We start from the raw sequence: 8,157 nt of genomic DNA on the forward strand, positions 1-8,157 counted from the left end.
AGAAAAGCAAAAAGAGAGAGAAGGTGAAATCAGTCCTGAAAGTGAGGTAGAGAGTACGAGCACATCAATGGCAGATATTCCACCTCGTGATCCGGTTGATCCACCTGCTGTTAACGGTAATATGAGGGATCATGCAAGAAATGATGAATTCAACCATATCCAGATGGCGGACAACAGAGACGTGGCAATGCGAGAATATGCCGCCACGGCTTTTCAGAACTTTGATTCAGGGATAGTCAACCCTATTCCAGCCCACGCAAACTTTGAGCTTAAACCAATGATGTTCCAAATGTTGCAGACAATTGGACATTTTGGAGGGCAGGAACATGAGGATCCACATGATCATCTGAAATCATTCATTCAAATTGCAAATGCATTTCGATTACCTGGTATAACAGACGATGCTCTGAGACTAACACTTTTTCCATTTTCTTTGAAGGACCAAGCTAGAGCATGGCTCAATGCATTTCCACCGGGATCCATCACCACATGGGGGTCGTTAGTGGAGAAGTTCTTAACAAAATTCTTCCCACCTACTCGCCACGCTGATATCAGAGAGGAGATCATCTCCTTTAGACAATATGATCGTGAACCTGTTCACGAGGCGTGGGAGAGATTTAAAGAACTAATCAGGAAATGTCCGAACCATGGCTTGCCGGCATGCATCCAGATAGAACATTTCTTTAGAGGTTTAGATCATCCTACTAAGATGATGCTAAACAATGCTGCCAACGGAGCCTTTACAAAGAAGACATTCAACGAGATAGTTGACATCCTAAATGACTTAGCTTCACATAACGAACTATGGTGTTCGCAAAGATCTAGGGCAGCACCAAAGAAGCAAGATCCAGCTGGAGTTTTGGCTCTGGACATTGCGACCTCGATGCAAAAAGAGATGGTTACAATGAACCAGAGGCTGAAAGAGATGGCATTGGGAATAAAAAATCCATTAGCCACGCCGATACAACCTGTGCAGTCGGATTATTGCACTCCTGCCCCTATTTGCCAAGTCAACGATCTCATTTGTTCATTTTGCAGTGAAAACCATATTTATGAAATTGTCCACATAACCCTGCTTCTGTTTTTTATGTAGGACATGGGAACAATAGGAACTTTAACCCATATTCGAACACCTACAACCCAGGTTGGAGGCACCACCCTAATTTCTCATGGGGAGGACAAGGAGGTTCGAGCGGTTTTAATCAAGGGCAGAACCAGCAGAACAAGCAGCCCTATGTTCCACCTACACAGCAATACATCCCACCACCGCAACAGCAGTATAATCAGAGAACACAGACTCCACCAGTTCAAAATAACAACTCAAATCTTGAGAATATGATGAAGGAGTACATGGCCCGAACCGACGCAGTGATACAATCCCAAACGGCATCAATGAGGAATTTCGAGACCCAATTGGGACAACTTGCCAATGAATTGAAGAATAGACCACAAGGTTCTTTTCCAGGCCATACTGAATTACCAAAACGAGAAGGGAAAGAACAGTGCAAAGCTGTCACCCTCAGGAGTGGACTGGCATATGATGGACCAACAATGCCAACAACAGATGTACAGATTCCGTCCACTGAACCAATTGTAAAGATACCAGAAAATCCAACAACACCAGAAAAAGAAAATATTAGAAAAGGTAATGAGGACACCCCGAGTGTTCCTCCACAGGTACAGCCTTCTTTTACCCCTACTCCCCCGTTTCCACAAAGATTAGTAAAGAAAAATAATGATTCCCAGTTTAGAAAATTTTTAGATATTTTAAAACAACTGCATATAAATATACCATTAGTAGATGCTCTAGAACAGATGCCAAATTATGCTAAGTTTTTGAAAGATATAGTTTCTAGGAAGAAAAAAATAGGAGAGCATGAACTGGTAGCCATGACAAAATGTAGTAGTGAAGCTGTAGGCAGCCCGCTACCCATGAAATGTAATGATCCTGGCAGTTTTACCATTCCATGTTCCATAGGAGGAAAAAACTTAGGTAGGGCATTATGTGATCTAGGCGCTAGCATTAATCTTATGCCATTATCAGTTTTCAAATCTTTAGGCATAGGAGAAGCTAGACCTACTACGGTTACCCTCCAACTAGCAGATAGATCTATCATAAGACCTGAGGGAAAGATAGAAGATGTTTTAGTCCAGGTGGACAAATTCATTTTCCCTGCGGACTTTATCATTCTAGATTGCGAGGCAGACTTAGACGTTCCCATTATTTTGGGAAGACCATTTCTAGCCACTGGGGATACAGTTTTTAATGTGAGGAAGGGAGAAATTACAATGAGGGTAAATAATGAAGAAGTTAAATTTAACGTTCTAGACGCCATGAAATTACCAGGAGACTTTGAAGAGTGCTCTGCTATAAATAGCTTGAATCCTATTATGTTTGATGAGTTTTATGACTTATTGGTTACAGAGATTGAAGAAGAGCTTGATAAGATAGCAGAAGGACCAGAAGATGTGGCTAATCCTATTGAAAAAATACAAAAAGAAGAATGCAAGTCGTTACTTCCGTCCATAGTGGAACCACCCACGTTGGAGCAGAAGCCATTGCCGTCGCATTTGAAATATGCGTATCTAGGGGATAACGACACTTTACCAGTTATTATAGCTTCCAATTTATCACCTACTCATGAATATTCTTTATTGCAGATTTTGGAGAAGCACAAAAAGGCCATTGGATGGACGATAGCAGATATCCGAGGGATAAGCCCAGCCTTTTGCATGCACAAAATTCTATTGGAAGAAGATGCTAAGAACTCTATTGAGAGTTAAAGGCGGTTGAACCTGAAGATGAAAGAGGTTGTAAGGAAAGAAATTCTTAAATGGCTTGACGCCGGTGTTATATACCCAATATCCGACAGCAGCTGGGTAAGCCCAGTACAGTGTGTACCAAAGAAAGGGGGTATAACCGTGGTGGCCAACGAGGAGAATGAGCTCATCTCAACCCGAACTGTGAGCGGGTGGAGAGTTTGCATTGATTATCGCAAACTCAACAAGGTAACAAAGAAAGACCATTTTCCTCTCTCGTTTATTGACCAGATGCTCGACCGTCTGGCAGGTAAGGATTTCTATTGTTTTTTAGATGGATATTCGGGTTATAATCAAATTACTATTGCTCCAGAAGACCAAGAGAAGATAACATTTACGTGTCCGTATGGTACGTTCGCTTTTAGGCGAATGCCCTTTGGACTATGCAATGCACCCGCGACTTTTCAGAGGTGTATGATGGCCATCTTCTCTGACATGGTAGAAAATATTTTAGAAGTTTTTATGGATGACTTTTCTGTTTTTGGAAATTCTTTTGACGCATGTTTAGTTAATTTGGAGAAAGTATTGGAGAGATGTGAACAAACAAACCTAGTCCTAAATTGGGAGAAGTGTCATTTCATGGTACAAGAGGGTATTGTTTTGGGTCACAAAATTTCCAAGCAAGGAATAGAGGTAGACCACGCTAAGATAGACATCATTTCAAAGCTACCTCCTCCTACAAATGTCAAAGGGATTAGAAGTTTTTTAGGGCATGGGGGATTTTACCGCCGCTTTATAAAAGACTTTGCTAAAATTTCTAAACCCTTGTGTCAATTGTTAGAACATGATAGACCATTTGTTTTTGATGATGACTGTTTAAAATCATTTGAAATGTTGAAAGTTGCTCTAAGTTCAGCTCCTATAATTATCGAACCTAATTGGGATTTACCTTTTGAGCTCATGTGTGATGCTAGTGATTATGCAATAGGAGCTATGTTAGGACAACGTAAAAACAAGATCTTGCATCCTGTGTATTATGCTAGTAAGACTCTGACCGGTGCACAACTCAATTACACTACTACTGAAAAGGAACTGTTAGCAGTTGTGTTCGCCTTTGATAAGTTTAGGTCTTACTTGATAGGCACAAAAGTCATTGTTTTTACTGACCATTCTGCTTTAAAATATTTATTTGCTAAAAAAGATGCTAAACCACGTTTGATACGGTGGATTTTGTTACTTCAAGAGTTTGATATTGAAGTTAGGGACAGGAAGGGTACTGAACCAAGTTGCTGATCACCTGTCTAGATTGGAATCCCCGCTCTGTGATGATGGAACTGTTATACGTGAATAGTTTATTGACGAGCAACTCTTGCGAGTTGATTCAGTTCCGTTGTATGCCGATATAGCAAATTATTTGGTAAGTCGAATAGTTCCTTATGAGTTCAACAAGCAACAGGTAAAGAAATTTTTAAATGAAGTTCGATGTTATCGTTGGGATGAGCCTTTTTTATATAAGTTAGGACCTGACAATATCTTACGCAGGTGTGTCGCAGAAGAAGAGCACGAGGCGATATTAGACGCTTGTCATATGTCTCCATATGGAGGACATTTTGCAGGACACAAAACCGCAGCCAAAGTTTTGCAAAGTGGGTTCTTTTGGCCCACTCTGTTCAAAGATGCACATAAGTTTGCCCAGGTTTGTGACAAATGCCAACGGACAGGTAATATATCTAAACGCCAGGAAATGCCTCAAACCCCGATCCTGGAGATTGAAATATTTGATGTGTGGGGTATAGATTTTATGGGTCCATTTCCATCTTCTAATGGTAAGCTTTATATATTGTTAGCAGTAGATTATGTTTCGAAATGGATAGAAGCCATTGCAACTGCTACCAATGATTCCAAAGTTGTCATTCGTTTTCTGCAAAAGCACATTTTTACGCGTTATGGAACCCCGCGTTGTCTGATAAGCGATGGGGGGGCTCATTTTGTGAATAGGTCTATGCAAAAGTTGCTGACTAAATACAATGTGCGTCATAGGGTTGCAACAGCATATCATCCTCAGTCGAATGGGTTAGCCGAAATATCTAATAGGGAGATAAAAAACATTTTAGAAAAAACTGTAAATCTTAACCGTAGGGATTGGTCTTTTAAGCTTGATGATTCACTTTGGGCATATAGGACAGCATTTAAGACTCCCCTCGGCATGTCCCCCTATAGGCTAGTTTTTGGAAAAGCATGTCATTTGCCTCTTGAGCTAGAATATAAAGCATTTTGGGCTACTAAGAAATTAAATTTTGATTTGTTGGCTGCAGGTGAAGCGAGGAAGTTACAATTGTTGGAATTAGAAGAACACAGGCACTTTTCTTATGAGAATGCTAAGTTGTTTAAGGAAAAAACTAAACAGTGGCATGATAGGCGTCTTCGGCCGAACAATCTTCAAGAAGGTGATCTGGTTCTGTTATTCAACTCTAGGTTGAAACTTTTCCCTGGAAAACTTAAGTCTAGATGGTCTGGTCCCTTTCAAATTTTTAAAGTCTACCCATATGGGGCAGTGGATCTAGTTGACTCTAAGGGAAATGTTTTTAAAGTAAATGGGCAGAGACTTAAGCCGTATTTTGGAGAACCAGTGGATAGAGGAAAAACCTCTATTCAACTTTCAGGTCAATAAATGTTTGCGAAAAATGTTTTTCCTTCTTATCTGTTTGGAAAGAACAAAAGTAAAGGAAGGAAATTTTTGTATCTTACATTCTTTTTGTCTAATCATAAAAAGTTTTGCTTATTAATGTTTTTGGAAAACGTTGAAAAACAAAAAGAAAGAATGAAAAAAAAAAAAAAAAAAACATTGAAAAAATTTTACGCAGGCGCCTGGCGCCTGCCCTTTGCGAAAATAAATCACGCAGGCGCCTGGCGCCTGCCCTGTTTTCCGGCAGTTCGAGTTCCGTTTTCCTTCACGGTTTGGGTTTTAATTTTCGATAGCATGGGCTTTATTTTGGGTCAAACATTAATCCTCTATGATTTAGCTTTAAGAACTTCTCTTCAAACTCAAATTTTGTTTCCCTAATCCTATTTTGTATTCAAATTTGTTTTCTTTTCCTTTTAGGTTTAGGAAAACTTGGTTGAACTTAAATGTCAATCCCTTTCCATTTAGGATTTAGTTTGGGGAAAGCTTTAAATAGACCCATTGCCTAAGCTTTACAACTCCACCAAAACCCACACAACTCTCTTCTTCCCCTTGTTTTTTCGAAAAAAAAAAACCCACTCCCTTCATCACCCTTGTTTTCGATTTTCAGCCACCACCAAAGAGAAGAAGAAATTTCCAGCATTTGCTTACATCTATGGCTTCTTCTTCTCAACATACTTCACTTCCTACCTCTTCCACTCAAGCTCCAAATGCCACAAGCATTCCTTTTCCACCATTGGAGAACTTCCAACACCACATGGGTTCAGATTCTAGGCTAGCTGCTGTTAGGGGAGGAAACCCGCTTCAAACATTTGAATGTCCTCCATCCCAAGCTCCTACACAACATCCTATAATGAGCCCACATGGTTATGTTAATTTTCAGCAACTACCCACCTTTAATATACCTCAAAACAGTGAGCTTAGGGCTGAAAATTCTCAACAACTTCCTCCAATGATCAATCCGGGTATGTACCAACCGTTTATGTTTAACCCGGTTCCTTCATATCATTTTCCCTTGTCTCAAATGCAAATTCCAGCTAGTGTTCATCCTTATGGAATGCCAAATCCATCTACTATATTTCCTAGCCTTCCACCTTATTATGGAATGGGTCATTGGGTACCTTCACATAATTATGGGATGATTTCACCTAGAGTTTCCCCACCACCTCAACTTCCATTCCTAGAAAGAGGACCTCAAGCACCCCAATTGAACCCTAACATATCGAGTACCTTCAACATGGGACAACTAAAACCCTTAGAGCCTCCTAGGATGCCAACCCCAATCAATATGCCAATGGATACAGGAGATGAGCATGGAGAAGAGCAAGAGAAGAGCCACAGCCATAGGCTAGAGCCCGGGGTTTCGATAGGGCAAAAGAGGAAGGGCAAGGAGGTGATGATAGACCCAGAAATTGAGGAAGATGGGAGTAGTAGGCGTCTGACACCTAAGGATTCATCTATGGAGAATAGGGACGAGGAGCAGTTTTATTCATCTCCATTGATTATTACACCGGAAGATGGTAATGATGATTTTCTACTGGTTTCACGAGGACATTGTTCAAATATGCCAGAAACAGAGGATATCGAGAACGAAGTGGTGAGAACAGATACTCAGGAACCTTCCCCATTGGATACACCTACAGAAGGAGCATTTTGTAGTCACCAAGAGTTGCCTACTGGGGCAACTGGATCTACTCCGTTGGCAACAGATGAATATGTCACACCGATGGCCACTCTACCAGGGGTAAGGGATGCTCACACTATTCCTTCTAATACAGTTAACCCGCTTGGGTGTGATACAGGTAGATCCAAGGTTGGGGAGAATAGTACTCAAGAACCTACCAGCGAAGAAGATCTTGAGGACACGCAGACGATAAGGGAAATGTTCCAATACAAGAGGCGGGAGAAAAAGAGTTCAAAACGACGTGTAGTTCAGGCTAAGAAGCCAACAGTGCCCATGAATGAACCTAAAACGAGAGCTGCGAAAGCTAAAGCAGCTGAAGCTAAGAAAAAGGTAGTGGCACCTGGGCCAGTTGATACAATTGAACTCGACTTGTCTGAGGGAGAGGAGGTCGAGACGAAATGGAACGCAGCAAATTTCGCCACTCGAACTTCATTAATGAAATCCCGTAAGATTATGACAGAATTGGGATTTGATCTCACCCTAGGAGATGTGCCTGATGATTGGAGGGAGACCGCTAGAGACAAAGAATGGAGACCACTCATTCAGCCCATACAATGTGAGGCTTTGGAGTTAGTCAGAGAATTCTATGCTGCAGTCCATCCCCAGTCACATATAGCCATAGTGCGCGGGAAGGAAATACGGTTTGATGCCACTCAGATCAACTACACCTTCAACATTGAGAATATCAGAGATGCTGTGGGCAATAAGATGTTAGTGACTCCGACTCTGGAACAGCTTGATGAGGCTCTAGAATGTGTTGGGAAGCCCTCTGCCACTTGGGATTTGACTACTCATGGCAAGGTACGACTAAAACCCGAGGATGTTTCCCTAGCTGCTGCAGGATGGTTATACATAGTCAAAAACAGAATTCTGCCAACGGAGCATGATGAGCATGTCACTCAGGATAGGGCATTGCTGGTTTATGCCATGCTAAAGGGCATAGATGTGAATTATGGAGAATTGATAAATACCAGTATCCATGAGTGTGCCCACCGGACACGTGGTAAGCTTTATCACCCACGTTTGGTCA

General features: G+C 41.3%; 1 non-coding gene across 1 annotated transcript; it reads right to left on the minus strand.

Annotated features, from left to right (window-relative positions):
* Positions 1-547: 547 nt before the first annotated feature.
* LOC148210342 (small nucleolar RNA R71) lies at positions 548-654 on the minus strand. The gene has a single exon (XR_015792506.1). It is a non-coding gene; the product is annotated as a small nucleolar RNA R71 (small nucleolar RNA).
* Between the last annotated feature and the right edge of the window lie 7,503 nt (positions 655-8,157).

Source organism: Momordica charantia (genome assembly GCF_013281855.1).
Source record: "Momordica charantia cultivar OHB3-1 chromosome 7 unlocalized genomic scaffold, Mcharantia_2.0 BLBB01000007.1, whole genome shotgun sequence".
NCBI classification, from domain to species: Eukaryota; Viridiplantae; Streptophyta; class Magnoliopsida; order Cucurbitales; family Cucurbitaceae; genus Momordica; species Momordica charantia.